This window comes from Tenrec ecaudatus, chromosome 9 (assembly GCF_050624435.1).
Source record: "Tenrec ecaudatus isolate mTenEca1 chromosome 9, mTenEca1.hap1, whole genome shotgun sequence".
Taxonomy (NCBI): domain Eukaryota; kingdom Metazoa; phylum Chordata; class Mammalia; order Afrosoricida; family Tenrecidae; genus Tenrec; species Tenrec ecaudatus.
Window position 1 is genome coordinate 46220201 of NC_134538.1, and position 17923 is coordinate 46238123.

General features: G+C 46.8%; 1 long non-coding RNA gene and 1 pseudogene across 1 annotated transcript; both read right to left on the minus strand.

Moving 5' to 3' along the window:
* Window positions 1-1461: 1461 nt before the first annotated feature.
* On the minus strand, window positions 1462-15805 carry LOC142456333 (uncharacterized). Its single transcript, XR_012786065.1, has 3 exons — window positions 15668-15805; window positions 3713-4229; window positions 1462-2507 (listed from the first exon to the last, which is right to left on the minus strand). It is a non-coding gene; the product is annotated as an uncharacterized LOC142456333 (long non-coding RNA).
* LOC142456969 (AP-2 complex subunit beta pseudogene) lies at window positions 6071-11024 on the minus strand (annotated as a pseudogene).
* Window positions 15806-17923: the final 2118 nt, after the last annotated feature.

The window sequence follows — 17923 nt, forward strand, 5'->3', positions numbered from 1 at the left end:
CTAGTGTTGAAAGAGTAAACCTGGTGAATTTATGAAAAGTCTTTGAGAGGCTATATGACAGTGGTTCTTAACCTGTGGGTCACGACCCCTTTGGGGATCAAACGACCCTTTCAAAGGGGCTGCCTGATTCATAACAGTAGAAAAATTACAGTGATGAAGTAGCAATGAAAATAATTTTATGCAAAAAAAAAGAAAATAATTTTATGCTTGGGGGGGTCACCACAACATGAGGAACTGTATTAAAGGGTTACGGCATTAAAAAGGTTGAGAACCACTGCTATATAAAAACTGTGCTGAATTTTCTCATGGGTTCTAGATATGAATTTCTATTGCTTCTCTGTAATGCCATATATTAGTTACATAATCTGTTGTCCATTTGAGAGGATTAAGAGCCAGGGGGTGGGGTGTAGCCTGTCAATCAGGTCACAGCTTAATGACCTTATTTGGAGGTGCTAAGGAGATAAATAGCTCACTGGAGGCAGGACATAGTATGACTCCCTGAAAGACATTCCACCTGAGAAGACATATGGAGCTAAACTAATGCCCTGAGCTTGAGGAGCCATGTAGAGACCCCTGCCAGTGCTGAGATGCTTACACACCACTGGATCCATAAGACTTTGCACCCACACTGGCCTGTGATATTTCTGCATTTGGCATCATTGCATGTGTTGTGTGAGTCTGAAGAGGAATTTATACACTGGAATCAGATATATGGCTAATATCGGACTTATGGATTTGATCTGGACTAGACTGGGACATTTTCTCAATATTCAATTACTCTTGCATGTAAAGCTCTTTCTTATTCACATATGAGTCTCCCTGGATTTGTTTTTCTAGTCTACCCAGACAAACCATGCTGCTACCCAGACACTCTTCCTGTCTTTTTTGTTTAATCATTTTACTGGGGGCTCATACAATTCTTTTTTTTTAACAATTTATTGGGGCTCATACAATTCTTATCACAGTTCATACATATACATACATCAATTGTATAAAGCACATCTGTACAGTCTTTGCCCTAATCATTTTTTTCTCCTCTTTTTTTTTTACATTTTATTAGGGACTCATACAACTCTTATCACAATCCATACATATACATACATCAATTGTATAAAGCACATCCATACATTCCCTGCCCCAATCATTCTCAAAGCATTTGCTCTCCACTTAAGCCCCTTGCATCAGGTCCTCTTTTTTTTTCCCCTTCCCTCCCCTTTCCCCCCTCCCTCATGTGCCCTTGGTAATTTATACATCGTTATTGTGTCATATCTTGCCCTATCCGGAGTCTCCCTTCCCCCCTTCTCTGCTGTCCCTCTCCCAGGGAAGAGGTCACATGTGGATCCTTGTAATCAGTTCCCCCCTTCCAACCCACTCACCCTCCACTCTCCCAGCATCGTCCCTCACACCCTTGGTCCTGAAGGTATCATCCACCCTGGATTCCCTGTACCTCCAGCCCTCATATGTACCAGTGTACAGCCTCTGTCCTATCCAGCCCTGCAAGCTAGAATTCGGATCATGGTAGTTGGGGGGAGGAAGCATCCAGGATCTGGGGGAAAGCTGTGTTCTTCATGGGTACTACCTCGCACCCTAATTAACCCATCTCCTCTCCTAAACCCCTCTATGAGGGGATCTCCATTGGCCGACACTTGGGCCTTGGGTCTCCACTCTGCACTTCCCCCTTCATTTAATATGGTGTATATATATACATATACATATACACATATATACACACACTTATATCGTTGTTGTTTTTTTTGCATGATGCCTTATACCTGGTCCCTTGGCACCTCGTGATAGCACTGGCCGGTGTGCTTCTTCCATGTGGGCTTTTTTGCTTCTGAGCTAGATGGCCGCTTGTTCACCTTCAAGCCTTTAAGACCCCAGACACTATCTCTTTTGATAGCTGGGCACCATCAGCTTTCTTCACCACATTTGCTTATGCACCCATTTGTCTTCAGCGATCCTATCATGGAGGTGTGCAGTCAATGATATGATTTTTTGTTCTTTGATGCCTGGTAACTGATCCCTTCAGGACCACTCGATCACACAGGCTGGTGTGTTCTTCCATGTGGACTTTGTTGCTTCTGAGCTAGATGGCCGCTTGTTTATCTTCAAGCCTTTAAGACCCCAGTCACTATCTCTTTTGATAGCCGGGCACCATCAGCTTTCTTCACCACATTTACTTGTTCACCCACTTTGCTAGCTTCCAAAAAGAAAAAACCAATAGCCCACTTGAAAGGTGGGCAAAGTACTTGAACAGAAGTTTCACAGGCGCAGAAATCCGAATGGCCAACAAACATATGAGAAAATGTTCCCGATCTTTAGCCATAAGAGAAATGCAAATTAAAACAACAATGAGGTACCACCTGACACCCTCAAAGGTAGCCCAATTCAAAAAATCAGAAAGCAACAAGTGTTGGAGGGGCTGAGGGGAGACAGGAACTCTCATCCACTGCTGGTGGGACTGTAAGTACGTACAGCCACTATGGAAATCAATCTAGCGATACCTAAAACAGATGGAAATAGAGTTACCATATGACCCAGCAATCCCCCTACTGGGCATATACCCAGAAGAGGCAAGAAACAAACCAAGACCAGACATCTGTGCTCCAGTGTTCATTGCGGCACAGTTCAGAATTGCAAGGAGTTGGAAGCAACCCAAATTTCCATCAACTGACGATTGGATTAAAAAACTGTGGTATATACATACAATGGAGTACTAGGCATCACTAAAAAGCAGTGATGAACGTATGAGGCACATAGCGGCATGGGAAGAACTAGAGGAAATCATGCTAAGCGAGGTAAGTCAGGCACAAAAGGACAAGTACAACATGAGCCCGCTGAGGTAAGAATTAAAACATTTTTAAAAAAGCAAAAGTGGCATAGGGAAAAAAACTACTGTATACAAACATTTTTTTCCCGCCATATATACAAACATTTTAGGGGTGAAGACTGTGTAGTATGGAAGAGACCAGACCAAAACCAGGGATGTACATGGTAGACAATGGTGGAGGAAGCGGGGAAAGGAAAACAAAAGGATGAATACAAGGAAGAAAAGGGTAGTGGGGTCATGGGGCATTAATCCACCCAAGGGGAGGGTATTGTTTATATCTCATACAATTCTTATCACAGTCCATACATACATCCATTGTCAAGAACATATGTACATTGGTTGCCATCATCATTCTCAAAACATTTGCCTTCTACTTGAGCCTTAATATCTGCTGCTCATTTTCCCCCTCCCTCCCCACTTCTCCCCTACCTCGTGCACCCTTCATCATTCATATATTACTATTTTGTCATATATTACACTGTCTGACATCTCCCCCTGCCCTCTTCTCTGCTGTCCCTCCCCCAGGGAGGAGGCTATATGTAGATTCCTGTAATCAGTTCCCCCTTTCTACCCCACAGTCTCTCCACCCTCCAGGCATCACTACTCTCATCACTGTTTCTGGAGGAGTCATCTGTCCTGGATTCCCTGTGTTTCCAGTTGCTCTCTGTACCAATGTACACCTTCTGTTCTAGCCAGTTTTGCAAGGTAGAATTGGGATCATGATAGTGGGGAGGAGGAAGTATTTAAGAACTAGAGGAAATTTATATGTTTCATCATTGCTACCCTGCACCCTGCCTGGTTCATCTCCTCCCCCCAACCCCTCAGCAAGGGGTGTCCAGTTGGCTACCATTGGGCTTTGGGTCTCCACTCTGCACTCACCCACATTTTCAATGAATGGTGTTTTGTTCCTTGATGCTTGATACCTCATCCCTTCGACAGCTCATGGTCACACAGGCTGTTGTGTTCTTCCATGTGGGCTTTGTTGCTTCTGAGCTATATGGCTGCTTGTTTATCTTCGAGCCTTTAAGACACCAGACACTATCTCTTTTGATAGCCTGGCACCATCAGCTTTCTTCACCACATTTGCTTATGCACACGTTTGGCTTCATTGATCATATCAGGGAGCTGGGCACCCACTGATATGGTTTTTAGCTCTTTGATATCTGATAACTGGTCCCTTCTGCACCTTGGGGTCAGACAGGCTGGTTTGCTTCTTCCATGTAGGCTTTGATGGTTCTCAGCTAGGTGGCCGCTTGTTTATCTTCAAGCTTTAGGAGCCAGAGTAGTTATATGAATAATATGAATATCTTTCCAGGTAAGATTATAAGACTGAGTGATATTTTAAACTTTCTGGCATAAATGTCTACGTCAGAGGCAAAAGTTTCCAGACATCTTCCTAGAAAAAAATAAACCATAAATTTGAGAAAAGAATATGCATTTTTACCAGCCCTTCTGCTCCCATGACTTCTCGGAGAGGAAGGAAGGAGGCAGGGTTTGAGGATGGACTCTGGATTCAAAGAAGCTGCTTCTGTGCAGGGAAGAGTTGAACAAAAACTGGTGAGAGGAAGGAATGATGCCAGCAGCAGGGGAGAGATGTCAGATTGCTCAGAAGATGGTGCTGATGGGAGGGCACTCTGACACAGAAGGAGTGAGGGGAGAAACTTGTGGTGTGGGGAGGGAGAAATGACTGCAGAAGTTGTATAGATAACAGGGTAGGGGGTATGGGATTACAGAATGTCAGAAGGTGGTGGAGGAGATGGAGGTGGAGGAGATGGGATTACAGAATGTCAGAAGGTGGTGGAAGAGAAGGTGGTGGAGGTGGGAGTGGGAGGGGTTTAGAACAAAGGAAGAAGACGTTCTTGAGGAGGGGGTGAAACAGCACTAAAGGAAGAGGCTGACTGAGGCTTAACGTGATCTGAAAAACTAGAAGGGCAATTTTACCCTGGGCTTGCAGGAATTGAGGAGGAAGGCAATCCTGATAGAGATGGGGATGAGAGCGGAGACTATAGAATGCTTGCAAGTATGGTTGTTGAAAAAAAGAATTTGATTTGCAGTAATCATTAGAATTTTTAAGTCAGGAGTGCCATCTAGTGGACATTTCAAATTGTGAGGATTAATTTGTAGTCGCTAGATTTTCTATAATCAGTTGGATACCCAGCAGTTCCAGGTTGCATTCACAGTACATCCTATAATCAAAGGCTGAATGAGTGAAAAATTGAGCTCGTGAGAGGAGCCACTGGCTGAGAAGGACATCTGACTGCAGATGACCCTGGAGTGGGGAGCTTTGGATTTTACACTCACAGATCCTTTCGAATTGGAATGTCTCTAACCGCAGACATACAAGACTGCTGTGATGGGTCCGGGAAGAGGCCACCAGAGAATCAGTATTAGAGAGGCTAATGTCTCAACAGTCCTGGCCACAAATACCTCTCTAGAGTTTCAGCACCATTATGTTGGAACGGGAATAAAGGAAAAGCAGAGCCAGATAATAGATTTTAATTAACAGGTTTTAGTAGAGTTAACGAACTGCCAGGGTGTTTAGATTGGAATGAGAGTAAAGAGGGCAGGTTAAAGGAAGTTTGGAAGACAGTAGAGAGAGAATATCTGACAGGAAGAAGGGAGAGCTAGAGAGAGGAAGAGACTGAGGGACTTGCGGCCACAGGAGAAGGTGCAGAAAGTCAGAGAGAGAGAGAACAAAGGAATCCCATGTTAATAATCTTTGGGGGCAGAAATAAATCATTATGTCTAAAAGGAGTCTACTATTCCCCACATTGCCTGTGGCACCAGGGGAATGGTGAAGAGAGGGGGCAAGGTCTCTGTGAGACTATTTTGAGAAGACGAGGTGTCACAGTATGGAGCTACCTCATGGGGGTGGAGAAAGGGTTAGAGACGCTGGCTATGGCTGAGAGCTGCCCCTTCGCTCAGATGGACCTTATAATTTTCTAAAAGCATTCAGTAAAATAACTTGAGGGATTAAAATCAATGAGTAATTTAATCAATGAATTTTTTCAGATGATAAATTTTATTTGGGTCAGTAATGGAAAGGATGAGAGTGTTACCGGATATGTATAGTATATTGTAAGCCTGTCTGATTATGCAGAATCTAAACCATAATGAAACTAAACCAAGAAAATAATCATGAAATAATTATGAAAAGTAATTTGATAATTTCCAAGCTGTATAACAAGGAGTATCTTAAAAGGAAAACACATAAATTCTTTGTAAGACCTCCAAAGTGAAAAATGCTACCATGTAATTTACAAAATTTCCAGTGATATATGCACTCAACCTCACTGCAGATCTATAAAATCTAAGTATCCCATTGTGTTGGACAGCAGAAGGAAACACTGCTTAATCCTACACTGTCCTTTAAACCAAAGGAGGAGGAGAGGGAAGAGGAGAAGAGAGAAGACTGTCATGGAGATAAAGTGACACATGGCTGGGAAAATTGGGCTCCAATATCAGCACTGTGAGGAGGGTACAGGGCCAGGCAGTATTTCCTTCTACTGCATGCAGGCTCTCAAGGAGTCAGGACTGACTCCAAGGCACCTAACACCACCACACTGTCTTAACAATATTTGCTATATTGGAGCCCAGTGTTGCAACAGCCACTGCATCAATCGATCTCCTGAGGACTTCGCAAAGGAAATGTCTTTCCTTTCCATGGTCCTTTCAGTCAGCACAGCCTGTTTTCAGATTAAGAGCCTGCCGTCTGAGGACACTGACACCGATGACCATGCAAGAAACAGAGAAAAGTCGCATCCTGAAAATGTCCGAGACCCACAGCAGAAGGTGGCTGTGCTGGACGGGGGCAGGGACTGGGGCAATTTGTTTGCAGACTTGAATTGACTTGCTGAATACAACTTTGTAAAACAGGAAACTTTCACTTCCTGTTAACTACTTTCAGTTCTGGGCCATTAAACTCATTCCACAAAATGGGAGAGAACATGCTTTCTGACTCCAATCATACAATCATACTCTGTCATTGAGTCTATTCCAACTCACAGGGACTTTATATAGGGTTTTCTGGACTGTAGATCTTTATGGACAGGTAATGTAATAGTTCTCCTTAGAAACTGGAGTTTCGATGGCCAGTGCTCTAATCACAGTGCCACCAGGATTTCTGTATCCTCATTGTATTAAAAAACAGAATAAAAACCAACCAGGTGTTGTTTTAGTTTGTGTAGAGGTGATTCTGGCTCAGAGTAAAACTGCTTCTCTTGTGTTAAAAGAGAAGAGCAGGGCTTATTCATTTGATTCAGCAGGGACCCCATATCGACCGATGAAATAAAACTTAAAGTACAAAATGAAACTTTTTTTTTCAGGAACACTTCCTTACTTTACTTTTCCCTCTTTTCTGCTTTTGAAAGGAGTGGTTGGTTTCAAAATATCAAATGACACTCAAAAGCAGATGTAGACAACACCAATCATTGGCATAGCATGGAGAAGGCCACAAGTAAGGACCAGATAGCAGCAGCAGGTGACAAATGGGAAGCGATTGAAGCAGTGGTTATACAGGTTCACACGAAGCTCAAAATATGCGGCAGGTGATGCCCTACTGTTAGTACAGGTTACATCAGTCACTACTTTAGTGGGTACCCTCAGTGTGTTTGTGTTTAGATTCTGTACATCAAAGCAATTTCCTCCAGTGAAGAGCTCATGGCTTACACGAAACACAGGGTTGCTGGAGGGCACTGGACCCGTCCATTAGTTTTTTAAGATGCTGTCATAAATCTGATAGATGTACTGAGAGACTTCAGAAGCTCTGCACTTCAGTAACAATATATAATTGGGTTTCCTGACTGGATAAAAAGTTTGGCCAAAATCCATTTCCCATGAGCTTCAGCGATTGGTACAGTATGTTCTGCTCTTCCATATTTTGCTTGGCAACAATATAAACATTGCTGTTTTGCAATTTTCCGGAAACAGTGTTGGCATTTAAATGACATTTCTTCATCTGAAACTGAAGTTCATTTTCATTAGGAATATCCTTCCATGTTGCAAAGAAGATCTGGCATTCCATTTTGCCATCTTCTACAAAAAGCATATTGAATGGAATGAGGTAGCTGAAGTAGAAAACATCTGTGTTAGTCTGGGTAGACTAGAGAAACAAATCCATGGACACACATATGGGTATAAGAAAGAGATTTATGTATGAGCAATTGGACATTGAGAAAACATCCCAGCCCAGTCAAGATCAAGTCCATAAGTCCAATATTAGCCCATATGTCCAAAACCAATCTATAAAGTCCTCTTCAGACTCACGAAACACATGCAATGGCACCGAATGTAGAAGATCACAGGCGAGTGGGTAGAAAGTCTTTGGATCCAGTGGCATTGGAAACATCTCAGTGCTGGGAGGTCTCTGCATGGCTTCTCCAGCACCTAGGGCTGCATCAGGGTGGGTCCATGTGTTGTGGCAGCTGCTTGTCTCCCAGGGTGTGAGCAGAGTCTCCCACCTCCAAGGAGGAAATAGTGGAATTCCCAGAATCCTTAGGGGAAGGCTATGCCCACACAGAAGCCTCATTGGTTATGACCTGATTGACAGGCTGGACTCCACCCCTACACGCTTAATCCTTAAATTGACTGTTATATAACTACCACGACATCCATATTATTTTTCACAACCACCTGCAGAAGTTCCATCTTCATGACTGGGTCTAAGGTGTTGAGAAGAAGGGAGATGTCAATGCTCTGGTTTGGCATCAGTGGTGTATAGATGGTCAGAGGTGTGCTGGGCATGGCACCAAAGTTATTCTTGTTTAACTGGATGGCAAAGTCTGTCATGTGCTGCAAACCTGTGTGGGTGAAGTTCATTTCCATATAGATGTCGCCTTGATGGTAAGTGAATGTTCCTGAAATCTCCAAGCCTTTAAACTTTGCTGCAGTCACATATTCTCCTGTTTCTGTGGAAAATTCAAAAAGGTCATTCAGCAGTAGTAGGTGGTCAGCAGTAGTAGGTGGAAGAGCAAATTTTGCAGGCACTGAAGATGGGATGCAGGACTGCCCAGCCAGACTATCTAGTTCCCCTGCCAAGAGATCCACTGCTCCCATTTGCATGGAAGACACCTGTGGCTCATTGACTGGGAGACTAAGATCAAGATTCAAAAGATCTCCTTGAGGAATCAAAAGGTTGCCTGAGTAAAGAAGCTGAGGTTGTTCCAAGTTGGTTGCAGTGATCGTGCCAACAGGGTTGTCACTAGAATCAGTGCTTCCATATTGAATGGGTGTTTGTTATGGATCCTAAGACTTCCTTCTACAAACGCATTGGGAAGCTGATGGTACACAGAGGCTACAGAGTCAGTGTGACAGATTAGTTCATCTAACAAGGTTGGCTCAATAAGGTCTGTTTCCTTGGAGATCAGTGGTTTCTCAGACAAGACTACTTCTTTGGCAGTGACGGAATCTGTTGACAGAAGGTACCAGTGAATGTAGCCCCAGTTGCAAAGTTCAGGGTTACCAGAGTCCTCGGTTGCCGAACTTTCTAGAATTTGTTGATTCCCTTTTCATGCACAGAAAACATCGTTCTAATACTATTTTCTCTTTTTACATGTCCAACACACACCAAACATACATCTTACCTAAACAAATCCACAGGTGTAGTGAAGTAAAAATCTATACATCTATGGAATTGTATGTTCTTGTCCCCTGAAAATGTATCACGATGCTTTTCTCACATTAATAAATGGTCCATGAGATATTAATTTTAAAACTTTACTCTTTCCTGTAATTACAAGGCATTTGAATTACCAATGATATTGGAGGTTTTCAGAATTATAGGGAGAAAAAATCAGAAGCAAAGTTCCAAGTCACATCATATCACTTGGAGACTGGGAGACTGGTGACAAGAAGCAGAAAGTTAGTGGAAGTAGCACTGTGCCATGGATCAGAAATACCCACTGAACTCAGAGACGTGGTGACATGATGATTCGGGGTGGTAGTAACATAATCTGTTGTCAATTTGAGAGAATTAAGAGTGAGGGAGTGGAGTTTAGCCTGTCAAGCATGATGCAGTTTGATGACCACATTTTGGAGGCAGGAAACAGGCCACTCCCAGAGAGACATTCTTGTTGACAAGCCACATGGAGACTGACTGATGGAAGTCAAAGCCTCAGAGGTGAAGGAACCACGTGGAGAACCCTGCCAGCACTGAGATGCCTCCTCCACCACTGGATCCACAAGACTTTCCCCCCACCAGCCTGTGGTCTTCCTACATTCAGCATCATTGCATGTGTTGCGTGAGTCTGAAGAGAAATTTATAGACTGGTACTGGACATATGGGCTAATATCAGACACACGGATTTGGACTGGACTGGGCTGCTTTCTTAATGTAAAATTGCTCTTGTACATAAAGCTCTTTCTGATACACATATAAGTGTCTCTGGATTTGTTTCTCTAGTCCACCTGGACTAACACATTTTGGTACAAAATGAGAAAGAATTAGGAAATTAGCTCTACTACTGTCTGCAACTCAATGGGACAGTTGGAACAAATTAAATCCATGTTGATAGAGGGAAGTGGAAGACTGTCGGCTGTTGATCAACTCTGTAAATGTACCATATTTAATTGAGATTTAGTTTGTTAAAAGGCATTTCCCATTGCCTCATTTGCATGTGAAAGTTGGACACTGAATAAGGAAGACCGAAAGAGAACCACTGCGTTTGAATTGTGGTGCTGGAGAAGGTCATGAAAATACCCTGGCCTAACAGTACAAACCAGTGTGTGTTGGAAGGAGTGAGGCCAGAGTGCTTCTGTGAGGCAAGGATGGCAAGACTTTGTCTTGCACACTCTGGACAGATTGTCAGGAGATAATTCCTGGAGAAGGGCATCGGGCTTGGTAAAGTGCGGGGGCAGCAAAAAAGAGGAAGGCCTCAGAGAGATGTATTGATACGGTGGCTGCAACGATGAGCTTAGACATAGGAACAATTGTGAGGTTGGCGCAGGACAATGTAATGTTTCATTCTGTTGTGCATAGGGTTGCTTTGGGCTGGAACCATCTTGATGGCACCTAACAATAAGGATAAACCAGCTCTACAGTAAATTCATTAGTAAATTCTATTGTAAATTGACACCTGTTAATTCTTGAAGATCTGGGCCTGTGAGAAAGTCTGTTCTAGGGGCTCTCCCTTACCCCACCCCTGCCAGTAGCATACTCTGGGGTGCTGTAGGAGTGGGGCCCCACCAGAATCATGCTTCTTGGGGGACCCCTGGCACCCCCCCCCACTGGGAGCATGCTTGGGGGCGGCTGTAGAAGTTGGACACCACCAGAAGTATGATTCTGGGGTCTCCCTCTAGCACCTCCTGAAAAAAGCATGCTCAGCAGGGTGGGGTAGGAGTGGAACCCCACCAGAAACAAGCTCTGGGGAGCTCCCCCTGGCACCCCCATCAAAAGCAGTCTGTAGGGAGGTGTAGGAGTGGTATCCTGACAGAAGCATGTTTCTGAAGGGATACCCCCCTTCTCCCCCTCCCATCCCACCCCCACCCCACCAAGCAGGCTCTGGGGGTATGTAGGAGTGGCACCCAGGCAGAAGCGTGCTTCTGAGAGGGGCTCCTCCTGCCCCCAACCCCTACCAGAAGCAGGCTCTGGGGGGTGGTGGCAGGGGTACACCACCAAAGCATGCTTCTGGGGGGCTCTCCCTGGCAGCCCCTCATGAGAGATATGTCTCTGGTGGGCCATGTGGGAATGGGAACCCATCAGAAGCCTGCTTTTGTGGAGCTTCCCCTGGCACCTTCCCCAGAAACATAGTTGGGGCAGGTATAAGAGTCGGTCCCAGTCAGAAGCAGGCTCTGAAGAAGGTATAAATGGAACCGCACCAGGAGAATGCTTCTGAGGGCTCTCGTTGCCCCACACACACCAGAAACATCCTCTAGGGGGATTGTAGGAGTGGAATCCTGCCAGAAGCATGTATCTGGGGGGCTCCCCCCAGCACCCACCGCCAGAAGCAGGATCTGGAGAAGGGATGTTGGGGTGGGACCCTGCTAAAAGCCTGCTACTGAGGAGCCCCCCTAGGACCCCTCACCAGAAGCATGTTCTGGGGAGGGGGTGTAGGAGTAGGACCCCATCAGGATGCTTTTGTGGGGCTCCCTCTGAATCTGCCTGCAGAAGCATCCTACAGAGAGGGTTGTAGCAGTGGGACCCCAAGAGAAGCATGCTTCTGGAGAAACCCCCTTGCATGCTTGGGGGGCTCCTTGAATCTCTCTCTTAAAGTATTCTCCCCCTTGCACTCCACCAGAAGCATTATGTGGGGGGGCTGAAAGAGTGGGGCCCTGCCAGAAGCATGCTTCTGGAGCTCCCCCTGACCCCCCCTACAAGAATTATGCTGTGGGGTGGGGGAGGGGTATAGGAGTGGGATCCCACTAGAACCATTCCTCTAGGGGGCTCACCCTAGCACCCCTCCTCAGCAGCAGCCTCCCTCCGGGGTTGTATAGGATGGGACCTGAGCCTGCTACAGAGGAGCACTCCCTGGAACCTCCCTCCCCTCCAGAAGCAGGCTTTGGGAAGGGGCGTGGGTGTAGGTGTGGGACTTTACCAGAAGCATACTTCTTGGGGATCCCCCTGCACTCCACACCAGAAGTAAACTCTTAGGGGGGGAGTGGGAACCTGCCAGAAACGTGCTACCTAGCAGGCTCGGTTTGGGTATAGGAGAGGGATTCCACTAGAAGCATGCTCTGGGGGGGGGGGTGTAGGTGTGAGACCCCTCCAGAAGCATACTTCTGGTGGGCTCCTCCTGGCACGCCCTGCAAAAAAGTAGGCCCCACTCCCACACTCCGGATGGAGGCATGCTTTTTGCTGGAGCTGGTGGGGAGCAACCCTACAGGAAACAAAGATTTCTCCCGAGTTGCCTCCCCCAAATATATGCCAAACTTAGGTGCTTGCTACGTATGGTAAATGACTACACTTGGAGGCCAAGGAAAGTAGTAGGTCAGGGGTTATTCTCCCTGGGGGTTATCAGCCATCCAGAGCAAGCAGACAACACTGTTTATCCCACAATAAGTAGGGCGGAGAGAAGTTCATCGGTGGGGCTTCAAGCTGAGTGCCCTGTTCCTTGGGAAGGTCTGAGACTAGGACCAGCAATGGCCCTAACAGGGCCTTCCCTGAGCCACGGGGAGGTGAGTGCCCAGAGTAAAGGGCTCAGCACAAGGGCAGACTGGCCAGGATAAGCCGTGGACTCAGCCTGCGGAAGGGACCGGTGGATACCTTCTTAGCTGGAGCTTGGAACACTCACGGCTGGCAAAGTTGAGTTCAATGGCTCCGGTGAGGCACCCTCTCCTGGGGCCACACCCAATTCAGATAACTCTCTCCTGCCCTCTCCTCTTCCATCTCCATGTGGACCACCAAGTGGGGCTGAAGTGAGCATACTACCATGAAATATGTCTGACTCCTTCACTTTACTCTCTCTTCTATCTCTCATGACCTCAATGACTTTACTACAGTAATGTTTACTTATTATCTCTGTACAATTGGGCCTACCAGACCTGCGATGATTCGTTAGGGGCTGGCTATCCTGACACAACTTCGAAGCATGCTTCTGGCAGAGTCCCACTCCTAGACCCACACCCAAACCCACCCCACAGAGGCATGGCTTTCGACAGGATGCCAGGGGGAGTCTCCCAGAAGCATACTGCTGGTGTACACTCCTACACCCCCACACCAGATGCAAACTTCCGGAGTGGGGACTGCCAGGGGGAGCCCCTCAGAAGCATGCTCCTGGTGGGATCCCATTCCTATACCACCACCACCCCAGATGCATGTATCTGGAGGGGTGCTAGCAGGGGAAGCCCCCAGCAGCCTGTTTCTGGCAGGGTCTCACTCTTACACCCACCCCAGAGGCATGCTTCTGGTGGAGGCTGCCAGGGTAGCTCCACATAAGCTTTCTTTTGGCAGGGTCCCAGTCCTATACCCCCCTCCTCAAAGGAATGCTTCTGGTGGGGTCCCAACTCCTATATCGCCCCCAGTGGCTTGCTTCGGGATTGTGGGGCCTCCCAGAGGAGCCCTCCACTAGCAATCTTCTGGCAGGGTCCCTCTCTTCCATGTCCCCTAGCCATGCTTTTGGCAGGTGGTTGCCTGGGAGACACCCTCAAAAGCATGCTTCGCACGGTGCCCTACTCCTTCACCCCCGAGAGGCATGATTCTAGTGAAAGCTGCAAATGGGAGGCCCCCAGAGCATGCTCCTTGCGGGTCCCATTCCTACACCAACAGTGGGAGCCATCAGAAATAGACTTCTGGTGGGGTCCCACTCTTGCACTATTCCCCAGAGGTATGCTTCAAGAGGCTTCTGACAGGGTCCCAGTCTACAAAATCCCAGAGGATGCTTTGGCAGGAGGCAGCTAGGAGGAGCTCCCCAGAAACAGGCTCTTGGCAGCATCCCACTCTTATATGCCCCCAGAAGCATGTTTGGGGAGGGACCAGGGGGAGCTTCCCAGAAGCATGCTTCTGGCTGCAGTCTGACACTAGCCCCTCTCCCCTCTAGGCATGCTCTGGCAAGGGTATTCCAGAGGGTGTGTCCAAGAAGCATGATTTTGCATGCTCCCACTCCTACCTACCCCCACCCAGTGGCATGCTTCTGCTATAACCAACCCAAAAAGCAAGCTTCTGTTGGGGGGCTGCCAGTGGGTGTTCCCAAGATGCATGCTTCTAGCCCTCAAGCCCACCCAACTAGACTTCAAGGCTTCCAACTGGCTCTCAGGCCTCAAACTAATCCTCAAAGCCCCAAACTAGCCCTGAAACCCTCAAGCTAGCCCACAAGCCCTTGAGTGGCTGGTAGACCAGAACCACTGGCCTTCCTGGTCATCAGGGTGTAGCCATTGCCCCACCAAGTTGCCTTCCTTCGTCATTAGGGAGATGTTTGTAAATCACACACATAGGGTGGCTACAATAAAAAGACAATGGAGGTGTTTGAGAGGAAGTGGAGAAATTGGCACCCTTATTCAGTGCAGATGGAAATACAAGATGCTGCAGCCACTTTGGAAAACAACTTGGCAGTTCCTCAAATAGCTAAGTATACTGCTAACATATAGCCAAGCAAGTCCACTCCAAGGTATACAAAGGGGTTAAAAAAACTCAAAGGAAAAAACCCATTATTCATTATTTTTTAATTCCATTGATTCATTTTTTGAAGTCCCCTCTTATAATCAAAACTAAAACCCTGATAGCAACCCTATATGCAACTGGTGAATGGAAAAACAAACTAGTATATCCATACAATGGAATGTTATTCAGCAATGAAAATGATTTATGCTACAACTTGGATGAACCTTGAAATTATTATCCTCAGTGAGATTAAATCATTAAGTAGAAGATAACAGTCACAAAAGTCACCCCATCTGATTCCATTTAAGTGTAATGCCCAGAATAGGGAATTCTAAAAAGAGAGTAAATGAGGGGCTGGCAGACACTGGGGGAGGGGAGATGAAGCATGATCACTTGCTAATGAATATAGCTTTCCTCTGGATTGATGAAAATGATCTAAATTGATAGTGGTGATGCACAACTTTGTAAATATAGTGAAAACCCATTTAATTGTACAGTGCAGTTAGGTGAGTGTGATGTGTGACATCTTACTAAACTTGTTTTTTTAAAACCGAAGAAAAAGCAGTAAACACAGAAAGTAGGAACAATGTTATTACATTGTGGGGATTGCAATTAATGCCACGAATCACAGAGTTTATGAGCTGTTGAACAAAAAAATCACTTTGCTCTGTAAACTTTCACCCAAATCACAAAAAGCTTTTTAAAAACAAGAAAATTCACACAAAGAATACAAGTGGAATGTGAATAGTTATACTCAACACTCATCTACCTTGATGTAATTTATTGGATAAAATGTAACCTACCTAATAAAAATCCCATGAAAAAGGTAAATTGTTTCTTGTCTAGCCGACAAAAGGCTATTAACTCTGTAAGAGGATGAACTGGTCGGGAACTTGGCTGAAACCTGCGTCTCGGTTATCTGTCAGCAGCTCTGAAACCTAATCCCTAAAAAATAAAAACGAAGTGAGTAAGGGCGAGTAACACTATTTGTGGTTGTCTCAGACACACTTTTGGAACATTCAAATACACAGATCATTTGAGTCCTAACGCGGCAGTACTTTTTAAGTTCTCATCTTCCCACTTAGCCTTCAACGCCAACACTGAAGCCAAGTACTAACTTTTCCCGACCCAACCACAGCCAAAGGGTTAAGAATCCGTCTCCTCCTCCAAGCCAAACGGTACAACCAGGTTGACAACCAACGCAATTAGGAGTTCCGAGTGAGACACACCCCCAACTGTTGCTTATACCTGGTATGCCACACAATGACGCCGGGGCTCCAGAAGAGGTGGGCGGGAATGCGGGAATGCGGGAATGCGGGAATGCGGGCCTGGGCCGTGGAACAAATGGTCTGGTAGCGGCCTCGGTGCAGGAAGGAGGTTAAGGAGAGTGAGAGGAGACTGAGCCGGCCAGAGGTGCCCCGGGCGCCCTGTGGGCCGAGAGCCAGGGAAAGGGCCCCCGGGTCGGCGACGCCAGGCGGCGCTCACAAAACACCGTTAGAAGCGGACCAGCTGCGGCTTTCCGAGGTGAAAACCAGAATGGACCGAATCACCTTCGCGGGGCGTGCCTCTCTCGAAACCAGCATCTGGCCCACAGTAGCTCCAACCTCCCCCACGGGAACTCCCGCCCACCGGGAACTCCCGCCCACCGGGAGCTCCCGCCCACCGGGAGCTCCCGCCCACCGGGAGCTCCCGCCCACCGGGAGCTCCCGCCCACCGGGAGCTCCCGCCCACCGGGAGCTCCCGCCCACCGGGAGCTCCCGCCCATAGGGAGCTTCCGGTTGGTGCGCGGCAGCAAGTGGGCCCCGGAAACCCGGCTCCGGCGTCTGGGGTCCGGGCCGCCCGAAGGTCCGGCCTCGCCGCGGTGCGGGGAAGACTCCCAGTGGGCGATGCGCTTAACCAGGGAGGAAGACCTAGCGATTCAGGGCCCGACTAGGACTCGACCCGGCTCCGAACCCTTCCCGGACCGACCGTTTGCCTCGGAATCCCGAGCACCTTAAGAAGCCGGACACGTCGGAAAAGCAGTCGTTAGCAAGCCTAGGGTTGTATGGAGATGCCAGCTAATTTGTCTGCCCTCTGTGTGGGAGCATCTGATTGTTCTGACTGTTCACTTGTCACCCCTCGTGCTGCAGTGAATTATATGGAGCACCTCCGCGAACAAATGGCCTGATATTTCTCTTTAGAAAATAATAAAGAACGATGGAAGTAAGGGGTCGGTCTTAATGGGATTTTATTAAAGGGTGTGCGCGATCCCAAATTGGTAACGTTTTTTAATTTCTTTTAATGACCTAATGTTGGGTGATAGCAGCGAAATGAGCATGTCCACACAAATAGCCTGAAAAGGAGAATCGCCTATTGAGTTTTGCTCGACGATAAGTATGTACTGTTAAGGACAGAACAAGGAAATTCCTGCATTTGGTGCCTTTTCCAAATAATTGCTTTCCGAGCAGAAAAGGGGGCTAAAACCACAAGAGCAGGGACTCTGAGGTAAGGGGCTGTACCAACTTGGAGCCTCCGGAGTAGGGGTGGCAAATGACTTAGATACCCTTAGATTCACTAGTATTGTAAAAGGCGCATATCCTCTAGCACCATGGCAGTTCAGAGCCCAACCAATTCAAGACAGGAGAGGGGTATAGCAGTTACATATTCTAGTGTCAACTTGAGACTATTAAGAGTGGAGGGGTGGAGTTTAGCCTGTCAATCGGGTCACAGCTTGATGACCTCATTTGGAGGCACTATGGAGACAAAAAGCTTATCAGATGGTAGATGCACTCTCCCCTTGACATCCCTGATGACAAGCCACATGGAGCTATGCTGATGGATCCACAGCCCTGGAGCTAGAGGAGCCACATGGAGACTCACACCAACACTGAGATGCTTCCACCACCACTGAATCCACAAGACTTTCCACCCACTAGCCTGCGATCTTGCTGCATTCAGCATCATTGCATGTGTTGTGTGAGTTTGAAGAGGAATGTATAGACTGGAATCAGACATATGGACTAATATCAGACTTGTGGACTTGATCTGGACGGGCCTGGAATGTTTTCTTAATATACAAT